The 8,730-nt window shown below is 41.8% G+C and overlaps 1 long non-coding RNA gene across 13 annotated transcripts; it reads right to left on the bottom strand.

Annotated features, from left to right (window-relative positions):
* Positions 1 to 1,052: 1,052 nt before the first annotated feature.
* On the bottom strand, positions 1,053 to 8,101 carry LOC119291442. Of its 13 annotated transcripts, none has more exons than XR_005142433.1 (8): positions 7,356 to 8,100; positions 7,098 to 7,256; positions 6,771 to 6,973; positions 6,328 to 6,450; positions 4,132 to 5,600; positions 2,798 to 2,885; positions 2,659 to 2,681; positions 1,053 to 2,317 (listed from the first exon to the last, which is right to left on the bottom strand). It is a non-coding gene; the product is annotated as an uncharacterized LOC119291442 (long non-coding RNA). The 13 variants fall into 13 exon arrangements; XR_005142431.1 differs by having other exon boundaries at positions 1,053 to 2,681; positions 2,798 to 2,906; positions 4,132 to 5,280; positions 5,380 to 5,600; XR_005142434.1 differs by having other exon boundaries at positions 1,053 to 2,681; positions 2,798 to 2,906; positions 4,132 to 5,237; positions 5,380 to 5,600.
* Positions 8,102 to 8,730: the final 629 nt, after the last annotated feature.

Below are 8,730 nucleotides of genomic sequence, written 5' to 3'. Positions count from 1 at the left end.
TTCTGCCCTTAACTATACGTTATGAGGTACTAGCAAATGTGCCCGTGCGATGCAACGGAAGAAAAATAAATATCGCACGTTGGGGGGTATGAGGTTCTGCAAGTCGACACCCACCACGTCGTACTGGTAGACTTGCTCATTGTCATTAGTGCGCGTGCTAGGCATCTGGACTGCAAAACTTGTCGCCAGTGACATGCGATCTCTAATCCGTGTCTCTATGTATTACAACCTTTTTCCATCACAATAGCCACATGTATATTTATTTCTTACAAAGCCTCCCTCAGAGTCCATCGCCATCTGCATGCCCGAGACCCATACACCCTGTCTTTAATGATTTCCTAGGTGGCTTGTTGATACAACAGCTCGCAAACGTATATAAACTGGTGTCATTCTGTTTTTTTAAAGTTGGTGTAATTCTGTTTTATGAGGCAAGGTGGAACTATTAAAACGATTTGCTGAAGCGGAGCGAACCCTTATTTTCAGTTTTTTTTTCTCAGCAAATCCTGTTCCGCGGCCGATCCTCCCTCCGCGGATGATTGATATGATGACTACATACAATATGAATCGTATTATTGACTCCCTAATTAATTAACCCAATCCCATTCACCATCGGCTGGGAACGTAGCCATCAAGCTTTTGTGCATTTGCTGCCGCAAGTGGGAATTTAGGTATGTATAATACACTGTCCGTGCGTTGCCACGGGCCAGGGAAAAATTTGTAAACAATGCTCAAGTTACCCTTCCTGAACGAGAACATTGCACGCAATGTTCAACCAAAACACAAATGCAAGTATCTTATCTCTATTCCAACAAACACCATGCACCCCATCTATCCTCTGTTTTTTGTTGAACTTCTCCCTAGCCCTCTTTGTCCATACATAAACCATCCTCTCAATATGCGGTAACTTGATTATGCATGTGGCTTCTATGTCATTGTTTTGTTGTCTCGCTACTACGTATGTTAAAAATATGGCATATACAAGGCACCTCACCTTAGTAGAAATAGTAATAAAATGTGGCATATAAACAAGAAAACATTATTTCCACCACATGTTCATTCACAAACTAATAATTCTCTATTTATCTCTGGGCTCTGCTTCCATATCCACCTAAGATGCATCTCCATCACTTTATCTCACTAATACATATTTTCTTACGGACCTCAAATATACATACAAGAATCACACGACAAGGTTGCGTCATTGTCATTCCATCTCTCCTTTCACTTCGGCTCTTTTGGTCATTGCAACACCAGCGTGCGCCGTCTTCACACTGCTCCAAATCTTCCCATGCTTCCATCCGGCTCCAAATACGCCCATTTTTTCTCTAAGTCAGCCATGTCGTAACAAAATTGTACTTTCAGCCTTAGAATTTCATTGTTTGGAATGAGGAGGGATTTCAGAGTTCACTTCTCTAAAAGAGAACACAACACATATTGATACAGATTAGTGATGAACAAAAAATTGCTTCCATAGATGTAAATTACTTCTGTATGAAAATATATTTTATTTCAAATGTTGATACTCCTTGCTGTTGGAACTTTAGTTTCCTTCATATGGTTTTTTCACTTCCTTTTTTTGGATGGTAACTGTTTCGGGTCAAATTAATTCTATGGAAACTAAATATTGTTTCCATATGGTTAAATTTTGTTTGTTTGGACTGACCATATAAAATGATTCCTTGAATTGGCAATCGCTTCAATGTTGTACTCCCTCCGTCCCGCAATAAGTGACTGAAAAATGACTCAACTTTGTACTCCTTCCTTCAATTGGAGTGTATGTTTTCTTTTTCTCATAGGAAAGGAGAATGCTTTAATTTTTTACAGAACAAAATTGAGATTGCTTTATTATTTAGTTAAAATTGGTGCCACGAATATGTTTCATGGAATCTGAGAATTGTTCCAAACGTATCGATAAAGTGCTTCCAATGAAGTAAAAACTGGCAATCTGAGAATTTTGCATTGAACCTCTTCTAAAATAGTGATGAAAGAGCACACATGTTGAAGATAAGTTTGGCCTTAATCTAATCGGGAAACAACTGTTTTTCATACCAGACTAGCAACTACTCCTCTCTGATTCAATGTGCCACACCATTCACTCACCGGTGTATCCATACACATGTTCATTACCTTTTGAATTTTATGCTCCCGCTTCTCCATGTGTCAACCCCTTTGTTCCTTGTTGACCCTAGCTTGTCTTGATACAACATCAAGCAACAACAAAAAATTACACCTGATACGACATCAAGCTATACAGGAACTATTAGACCACCGAAATTATTGAAGCTTCAGAATTTGTGTCTGGTCCATGCCTAATAAACTGGAAGAAAACCAAAATATACTTAATGATATGAATCAACTTGGTTAAGTATGGTCAAATACAATGCACGGTGGAATATCTGCACTGGAAAACAAAAGAATAGAAGATGGAAGAAGTCATGTACTCAATGGGTGGCTGTAAGTTCACATGTATCAAGACTTGGCTCACACATCATTGATCATGGGTTCTGTGTCAATATGGCTCCAGTGCCCAGTTTATCCCGGTGTTTTGTATTATTTCAGAATAGTATTTTCTATTATAGTGTTGATATAAGCAATTCAGATGTTTCAAATATTCCCAGCTCTTGACGTAAGAAATTTAGATAGAAAGATGCAGTTCACCTGTGATGTCTGCACCTAAACACCTAGAAATTAGGATAAGATGTATTTTAGTAATTGAATAATCTTTGACCGTCCAAAAGAACTACGATGTTTCTTTGGGAATAACAGCAGAACAAATAATCCGAGAATCATGGCTGACCTATGAGGCGCAGATGTCGTCGAGGACCTAGCTGGCAAACCAGTGCCAGAAGACAACCTTGAACCATGCCTCCTCTCCTTTGTGCAACCTTGAAACCATGAGCAATTACCTGGCATTATTTCATTAGCTCAGCTAGTTTTATGACTTCGAACAAATGAGAGTACTCTAACATGTAAAATAATTCTTTTCGAGGTTCCAAATAAGTCAACAGTAGGTCAAAAATAGGGGTGAAACATTGCCAGGCAGGCAGACACACAACAACAGCCGATGATTATAGCTTAAGGTCCAATGAGGATAATATAAGTAGTGAAAAACGGATTTTGTATCCACATCCCTATTGATCAAGGAGTAAGTCAACATGATACAAGGAACGTACAACAACACCTGAGACAATATAATTAAAACACTGCAGAAAAATTAGAGTTCGATGTAATCAAATATCTCTTTGTTAAATTTTAGCAGAACAACTTAACTTATAGAGTGTCGATGGTTCAGATCTTTTTCCTTTTAATTATCATGTGAGTTATTATAAAGTGGGTAATTTCTTTTAGCGGTATACAAAGTGGGTAATTCATATAGACTAAGACATGAAAAAAGGTTGTAGGTGGTGCAAATTCATAGCAAGTTTTATATTGGATGCACACAAACAACTGTGTGGACACACAAAAAGAAAACAATCACTTTGAAAGTTTGAATAGAAATGTCTACATGAACATCAGATAGTCTAGTGTCTCCACTGAAAGCACTACATGGACCCCTCATTAACAATTTAGCAAGGAAACTAATTATTATTATATCTAATTTCCAGCTACCAGTGGTAGGCGCAAAATGGAACACTGTTACGTAGGACAACAAATTTGGGCAGGAGGAAGTATAATGGTTATGAATGCCAGGCAAAGTGTATTAAGTTCATAACTATGAGCATGCAAATAATTTATATGAAGGGTCCCTTTTCTTCTGCATCCAACTGTACACAAATATAAAATATATATTACAACGGAAAATGTGTGAAGATGATGATGAATAACTTATTCTGAACTCTTTTGCATCTTGTATAATGGACAGGGATTGAGATTCTAATTTCGGCACTACTGGAGAGTATGTTGTGTGCAAAAAGAAACTACATGTAGTAATCTACATGATTGTTCGTACCAAGAGAGAAACAATTTTGCATCTAGTAGATGTGTGTATGTTTCAGGATTGCTTTCACAATATTTAGTTGGTATAGAAAAAACACTTAAGGCTAGCAAATAGAATTAATCTAGTACAAAGAAAGTAGAACTGACCACTGCAGTAAATTATGAACTGATATCACACATAAAACAGTAACATACCCCAAAATCTATTCCTCGCAGCTCCCCACAAGTCTTCCTTCACCCTCTTCTGCTCCACACCAACCCCTGTTATGATTTCTCTCCCCTTAAATCACTCTTCTTACTCTGCATACCATCTCTGTCTCCCCAGCCCAAACATGCTAGTACCGTCAGTAGCCCGTCCGGCACCCCACAAAAGAAAACACAATACAACCCACACATGAATAATGATGTAAACATGCGCGAAATTATGATCGCTCCAAGAAGATTATTCTGTAAATAACTTGAATGGTGTGTTCATATGCAGAAACATCTACTTCTTTACAAGACATTTACTTGTTTGGATTGCAAAACAAATATTGTTGTAGGAAATGATCTATTGGAAACTGGTACAAAAATTCGAACATCTTTAGTGCTAGACATAGAACAAGCACACAACATCCTGTAATTATTTAGTTACAGACGTAGTGGTAAAGCTGCTGCCTTGTGACCATGAGGTCACGGGTTCAAGTCCTGGAAACATCCTCTTGCAGAAATGTAGGGAAAGGTTGCGTACAATAGACCCAAAGTGGTCGGACCCTTCCCCAGACCCTGCGCAAGCAGGAGCTACATGCACTAGGGCTGCCCTTTATTTAGTTATAGACGTACATGCATGACAGCCAGCATATATAGTCTCGTGATGAATTGTGTTCAATGGTGAAGAAACTTGCAGCGAAGTGTTTCCTATTAAATGACCTCCCAAACCCAATGTTGGTTGGTCCACTCTACTAAGCTGTGCTATGTCAATAATCAAAAGAAATATATGCTTGTTTTACCACTGGCAATCATGAAAAGCCTACTGACTTTCGAATATAACTTAATCTGAAGATTATGTTATTTGCCCCGTCGACTTTGTTGCCTAGCTGGACAATCAGTACTGCAATTGCCTAGATCCTACCCTCCTACTGACACTTATCTTCTAATCTGGAGATGAGGTGAGTACAGGGGTCACCCATGGATACATTGTCTAGACGATGAGATAGCACAGGAGATGAAGCAATGTGTATACCTGGACGCCGCACTGATTGAGGCACTTGATGGCGACTGATAAGCGCCTCCTGTTGCTGATAAAATCAATTGTTATTGACCTTCGTTTAGGAGAATATCCAGAGTCAATGTGAAAGCATACGACTACATTTTCAATAAAATGGCTGAGAAATATTCATGTTTTTATGGAAGCACAACATGCTCGGGAGGGTAAAACTATCAAATTAGAGCAAGGATACTTACAGGAATCCAATTTAATAAAACACAATTGAGAAATTAAGGAGATCATCTCAATACTGAATTACGAGGGTGGGTGATCCTCTAGGATTCCAGATCATTAAACACAACATCGTGCGTCGGTACGTTCACCCCGACTCAAGGGAGATAGTAGATTGATTAGAAATTCATTCTTGCTTCCTGTCGCATTGTCCACCTGTCTTGTTTCCTCGCAGCTCCACCTTCCCCTGCAGTAACAGCCAAACCCTAAAACACCGAGCTCCTCTGCATCTCAGCGGGAAAGATAGAGAGATCGGATTTCATCTCACAAGCACACTTTAAAACAGGAGTTGATGGATGGCATCCCTAGCCAAACCCTAGTAACAATTGTCTATTATTGATTGGCACAATCAGAACCTAACTAATAACCACCTTTTAGTCTCAGTAGATCTATAGATGTTGCATCCCACTTCATGTCCTAAGATTGTCTACAAAAACTTCACGTCTTAAGTGACAGAAGCACAAAGGCTTCCATCAACAAAATAAATTTTTCATAACAAAATCTCTGCTATAAAGGATGCAACAATGACGGAGATATGCCTCTGTGTTTACCTTACATCATCAGAAGTTCAAAATTAATGCTAGATTTATTTTTATAGAGAGATGCTAGATATGATAATACAACAATAGAAAATGCCACATGATCCATTTGTGCAATGCCTGCCCTCTAATTCTTATTTAAGTGCTGGAATTAAAAGGGCAAAGCAGTGGGACATCACCACCCAACCATTATTTTTTTTGGATATTAACAATATGACTTTAAGGGGGGAAATCCTCACTGAACAGTAAGCTCCCATTGCTAATCTAATAAAAATAAGTGATCAAAATATGCAGGTTCGTTGTATATAGTCTGCCGATCAAAAGATGAAATAAACAGCAGCGGCATTGCATTAGGGAGGTTCGTTGCGTACATACCAGATGTACTCGGCGACGACCACGGTAGTCTCAATGGCGAGGGCCAGAACCTTCAACCCAGATGCTCCTCCCGACACCCCACACCCTTGCTGCGGCCGACTTCGTGTGGATGGCTTACTTGTCCTGCACCATGAATTGGCACTAACAAAGATTTTACTTCTAGGAAACAAATTTACCATAATGTGAAAGCACTGTAATTATGCGGCATAGCAGGACATTGACTTTATGCTTGCAGAGTTATCACCTCTAGATCTAGCAACGGTTGCCAAATTGCCACAACGATAGAGCCCCAACCAGATTACTGATCTATCTTAACTCTCAAGTATTAACTTATTAAATGTACAATTCAGATGCAAATGCAGTAGATTACTGCAGTTTAGCACTACTGTACAACCAACAATTAAGATTTCAGAGGGCAAGCACTGTAGAATAGCATATGCTACCTTCACATCGGGTCCATGAGGTGTCGTGCAGCCACTGTGCGAAACCGACAGGCTCAGCCACGGTATGGAGCACACTTATCTTCAAATCCAGACAATCAACATTGCCGCCACACTGGAAGATGCCAAGACAATTCTGAACCTCACATCCTGACCCGATGGCTTACGATTTTGCTGTTCTTTAATCTCTACATCCCAAATCAACTCTGGATCAACCAAAACAATAAAAAAATATTAGTAAATACTAAAAGGGAAATTAATGGCCGAATTAGGATATTTCTATATGCACCAAACATGCAAAAGTACTGATTCTAGGCACATGAATCGTACATTTGCATGCTTGGACGGACTGGTTGCATCAAAGATAATTAAGCTCTCAGTGTTAGCAAGTATAATGCTTAAATACTGGCAGAATCATGTTCCTCACGCATGGTGTTGCAATATTGCTTTTGGCCTCTAGCTTCGTCTTCCCATCGTCCTCCACATATGCTAGTTCAACCAAAACAGCCGAGATGAGACAGCAAGGAAGCGGGTCAGTGTTGTACCTCAAGGATTTTCCTTCTGAACAAATTCAGCAAAATAGATTACCTGGCATATAATCACCCAGTCGCTCCCAAGGTCCAAAGGCACAGGAGACGACGACCGGAACCTTCGCAAGAGGCTGGTCGTGGTGGCGATCAGACGTCGATCCCGCAGCTCGGCAAAAGGTGGCCATGGCTCGCGAGGCGCACGTGCGCAGTGTAGTTAGGGCATCACGGATCGTGGAGGTTGAGGAGGAGGCGCGACGCTCGCGCCAAAGACGACCGGCGACGAACCAGAGTTGGCGGAAGGAGAGGGCCGTGAATCGGGGCGAGCTGCGACCGCGGATGAACCAGGGGTCGGAGAGAGAAGGAGGAGAACGGAGAGGAAACAGGAGGCAGGTAGGTTGCGTGAGATCGCCGGTGTGGCCCTCATCGGCGGCGGGGCTCCTGGCCGGATCTACGTATGGTGGGGTGGGGGCTCTGGCAGGAGGTAGGGAGACGGAACCGCCCCGCCGCTGCCGTCCCTGGGCACGGCGCGGCTTCGCCGGCCGGCCCTCCGGCAGTGGCGTTGCGGGGAGCGGTGGGGGCGGAGTGGGCCTTGGGCGGCAGCACGGAGCGTGGCGGCTGGGCAAACCCTAGCGTTGTTTGAGATCGAGGGGAGCCTCGTTCCCATCGGAGCTCGAGGTTTTTTTTTCTTCGTAGGTTTTTTGTTGTTCAATTCTCTAGCGTGCGAGGGGCATCGCTCCCTTCTAAGGTGGGTTTTGGTTCTCCGGGTTTGGTTGAGATTTTTTGTCAAGGTGGGAGGTAGGAGTGAGGACGAAAAAAACCGAACGAAAATGGTGGAACGAAAATAAAACCCGGAACGCGACCTACCAACTGAAACATTAGGAGTAGAGATACATGCGCATGAGCAGCCCTGATTGATTAAATAGTTGATAAAAGGCAAGTAGATGTAGACAAAATTGCTTGCCTCCATCATCATCGGTGCTCATGCATAGCAGGCCCAGTTCGAGCAGCCCAGCCCACATAGGACGGCAGATGCAAAAAGGAGCTACGGCCAGGCAGACGCTAAACAATACAACGGAAAGTTTTTAATGTTCTTTAGTACCATCTCGGATAGAAAAAAAACTAAATGGGACGAAACTAAAAATATCACCTTGCTTTAATAGTAGGTATAGATATAGATAAATGAGGCACCGATGAAGATTGCCTCAAACACGTGTACGTGTGCTCACCGGTGAGAGCTCTAACCAACCAGCCACCGTTCGGTTCTCAGTGCCTCACTAGCACCTCATTTTGGTTGGGTGAAGTTGCATCACTGAGGGACGTGAATTTTTGGGTCATACGGCCACGCGCTGCCGAAAATCGAGGCCATTGGGAAATACAGGGCAGCTGGCTAATTTTCAGCTTTTGGAATACATCTCATTAGACGGCACGCAGTG

This window comes from Triticum dicoccoides, chromosome 4B, assembly GCF_002162155.2.
Source record: "Triticum dicoccoides isolate Atlit2015 ecotype Zavitan chromosome 4B, WEW_v2.0, whole genome shotgun sequence".
In the NCBI taxonomy this organism is placed as follows: Eukaryota; Viridiplantae; Streptophyta; class Magnoliopsida; order Poales; family Poaceae; genus Triticum; species Triticum dicoccoides.
Note: the sequence above shows the minus strand (reverse complement) of the source record. Positions and strands in the feature narration are given on the sequence as shown.